Consider the following 4,344-nt stretch of genomic DNA (forward strand, 5'->3'; position numbering starts at 1 on the left):
CCTTGACACTCAAATCTACTCAAATGCAGTGGATTTTGTATTTGGACACAGGCTATAACTATTTAGAGGAGGAAAATTATTACCTCTTTTGAAGGTTAGCGATGGTTGTAGCATTGTTGAGAAAAAAAATGAAAACACAAGGCAACGCAAAAACCCCCCATAGGAGAAATGCTTCATGAACAGAATCATGACTTTAGAATAGAACAAGGTTATAGGCAAGGGTCGGTTCTCTGAAAGACAGTTTCTTTGATCTCAGGTACATTTGATATACTTGCTCCTCTTCTAGTTTTCTCCATTTTCCCTAAAATTTGAATGAGGTTGTTAGATAAAAATCTTAGCCTGTCCTGCATCATCCTCATCATCATTGCTTTATACCATTGTTTCACTGTGTCACTCCATTTCATAAAAATCTTCCTCTATACTAACCCTCTGTTTTGTTGTTGTTGTGTACCATCAAGTTGAAACCAACCCATGGCTGACCCACCAGCAGGTTTTCAGAGGCATTTATTCACACGGCAGGAAATTTCCCATACTTCTCCCACAGAGCAGCTGGTGGATTTGAACTACTTTCAGTACAGCTTTTGCCAGTAGGCCACCAGGGCTCTCTACACCCTACTTTTCCAAGCATGACATTCTTCTCCAGTAACTTATGTCTCTTGATAACAAGTCCAACATTTGATCATGCTTATATGAAACTTATACTTGGACCAGGAGTCAATGGTCAGAACAGAGCATTGAAACATTACACGGTTCAAAATTGGGAAGAGTGTATTCCAGGTTGTGTCCTGTCTCCATACCTTTTCAACCTATATGTAATACAGATTATCCAAAAGGCTGAGCTCTATGAGGAGAAGTGTGGCATTAAGATTGGAGGAAGACTTATCAACAATATCTGCTATGCAGATGACATAATCCTGCTGGCTGAAATTGAGGAGGACCTGAAGTACTTGCTGCAGAAGGACTGCAGCCTTCAATATGGATTGAAGCTCAACATCAAGAAAACAAAATTGTCACCACTGGGACAATTGTCAGCATCATGATAGATAGTGAAGAGATTGAGATTTTAAACAGCTTTAATTTGCTTGGTTCCACAATCAACACTTTTGGAACCAGCAGCCAGGAAATTAAAAGATGAATTACATTGGGAAAGTCTGCTTTCAGAGACCACTGCACTTAGTACTGAAGAGCAATGATGTCAGCCTGGAGACTAAAGTGCACATGATATAGGCTATGGTCTTTGAAATCACTTGCTATCATCAGAGAGCTGGACAATGACTATAGTTAATAGAAGGAGAATTGATGCCTTGAAATTGTAGTGTTGGAGAAGAGTATTGAATATAGCATAGACTGCTAAAAGAGCTTACAGGATTATCCTAAAAAGAGTGAAACCAGACTGTTCCATGGAAGCAAGAATTCTGAAACTTTGTCTGACATACGTTGGGCATGTTGCAAGGGGAGGGGGTCAGTCCTTGGAGAGTGATGTCATGGTTGGAAGGGTAGAGAGACAGCATAAGAGAGTAAGACCTTTTATGAGATGGATAGATTCAAAGACTGGGGCAAAGGGGATTTATGTTTAAGATACTGTGAGATTGACACAGGACAGAGCAGGGTTTAGAGCTGTTGTACATAGAGTCATTATGAGTTGCAGGTCAATCAACAGCACATAACAATAATAACAACATCAAGTTCAAAGCAAAAATAACAAAGTCTGAGTACTCTTTTGGCTAGACTTTCAAAACGGATTATTTTTATATATTTCATTTATGTGTATAGAGAATATATTTAGTATTACTCCACTCAGAATGGATTCATAGTACATCCTTTATTGATTATGAGAGATTAAAAATCACTGCATAAGACCATCATTATAAAAATTGAAGGATAACTAGTAAACCATGTATGGGAACCCAAGGGGAAAATGGGTGACAATAGAGGATGAAAATGTGTAGGGTCAAACAACAGGGTTGCAAAGAGTTGTGGCTGAAGGGATGAAGGAAATCAGAATGATCCAGCAGTGACATGAAAAGACAAGGGTAATGAGGGGCAAGGTACAGTGGTAAATAATTTGATGTAGCATAATACATGGGGGTGACTGTATGAAACACAATATGAATAAAGAATAGTGTGAAACACAATTGATACAAACTTTGTAAGCAAATAAATATAAATTTCTTTAAAGTGGAAAAAAACCCACCTCAACTCAAAATGCACCCTACAATCAATGCTCATTGCTTTATTGCTATCTAGAATATTTATATATAATATATATTTATATATAATACCTACTTATATATAAATTTATTCTTATATAATATATACTTACATATATGTCAGAAGACACTCTGAAAATTGCACTGGAACACAGAGAAGCCAAAACAGAAGCAAAAATTCAAGAAACTAAAGAGCTGAATAGAAGATTTCAAAAGGCAGCACAGAATGAGAAAGTAAAATATTACAATTAAATGTGCAAGGACTTGGAGTCAGAAAATCAAAAGGGCCGAACTTGCTCAGCCTTTATTAAGGTCAAGGAACTGAAGAAGAAATTCAAACCTCGAGTTGCTATAATCAAGGATGCTTTTGGCAGAATATTAAATGATCCAGAAAGTATTAAAAGAAGATGGAAAGAATATGCTGAGTCACTGTATCCAAAGGAATTGGCAGACACAGAAGAATTTCATGAAACAACATATGAGCAAGAGCCTATGGTGATGAAGAAAGAAGTTCAGGCTGCTTTGAAGGAAAAGGCAAAAAATAAGGCCCCAGGAATAGATGGTATACAAATTGACATATTTCAGCTAACAGATGCTGTCCTGGACGTGCTCACCAAGTTGTGTCAAGAAATCTGGAGAACAACCTTTTAGACCACTGACTGGAAGAGATCTATATTTGTTCTCATCCCAAAGAAGGGTGACCCAACAGATTGTGGAAATTATAGAACAATCTCACTAATTTCACATGCAAGCAAGAGTCTACTGAAGATTATCCAAAAACGACAGGAACAGCATCAGCAGAGAACTGCAAGAAGTTCAGGTTGGGTTTAGAAGGGGTTGTGGTACTAGGATACTGTAGCTAATGTTAGATTAATCTTAGCTGAAAGCAGGGAATACCAGAGGAATGTCTATCTGTGTTTCATTGACTATGCAAAGGTGATTTATTGTGTGGATCATAACAAACTGTGGCTGACTCTGAGAAAAATGGGAATCCCAGAACACTTGATAATGTTCATGCAAAACCTATACTTAGACCAAGAGGCAGTTCTCAGAACAGAGCAAGGAAACTCTGCATGGTTCAAAATGGGGAAGGGCATACTCCAGGGATGTGTCCTGTCTCCATACCTTTTCAACCTTCGTGCAGAACAGATTATCCGGAAGGCTGGGCTCTATGAGGAGGAATTTGGAGTCAAGATTAGTGAAGCTCTATCAACAATCTGTGTTATGCAGATAGCACAACACTGTTTGCTGAAACTGAAGAGGACCTGAAGCACTTACTGCAGAGGATCAAGGACTTCAGCCTCCAATATGGATTTAGGCTCAATGTCAAGAACACAAAGATTCTCATCACTGGACCAATTGGCAGCATCAGGATGGATGGTGAAGAGATTGAGATTGTACACAGCTTTAGTTTGCTTGGTTCCACAGTCAACACTCTTAACACCAGCAGCCAGGAAATTATAAGACATGTTGCCATGGGAATGTCTGCTGTTAGGGATCTCTCCAAAGTACTGAAGAGCAATGGTGTCTCTCGGGAGACTAAAGTGCATCTAATACAGGCCATGGTCTTTGCTACCACTTGTTACGCATCAGAGTGTTCGACAATGACTAGGGAGAATTGATGCTTTTGCGCTGTGGTACTGGATAAAAGTATTGAAAATACCATGGACTACCAGGAAAACAAACAGATTCATCCTGGAAAGGGTTTAACTGGACTGCTGCTTGGAGGCAAGGATTCTGAGGCTCCGTCTAACATACTTTGGACATCTCGTAAGGAAGGATCGGTCCTTGGAGAGGGACATCATGCTTAGTAGGGTGGAGGGACAGCACAGGAGGGGAAGGCCCTCTATGAGGTGGATTGATTCAGTTACTGGAGTAATCGGTATGGGTATGTCAGAGAAAGTGTGATTGGCACAGGATAGAGCAGGGTTTAGGGCTGTTGTATATAGGGTCGCTACAAGTCACAAGCAACTTGACAGCACATAACAACAACAACAATGAGTACACAGGAGACTTGATGACACTTAATAACAAGAGGTACATACATTGCTCAATCTCTTCACTTTCTATCCTGATGCTGCCATTTGGTCCAGAGATGAGAATCTTTGTCTTATATACGGAATATATATATATA

The sequence above is a fragment of the Elephantulus edwardii genome, unplaced genomic scaffold, assembly GCF_000299155.1.
Source record: "Elephantulus edwardii isolate Elephantulus edwardi_28Jun2011 unplaced genomic scaffold, EleEdw1.0 scaffold00082, whole genome shotgun sequence".
Classification (NCBI taxonomy): Eukaryota; Metazoa; Chordata; class Mammalia; order Macroscelidea; family Macroscelididae; genus Elephantulus; species Elephantulus edwardii.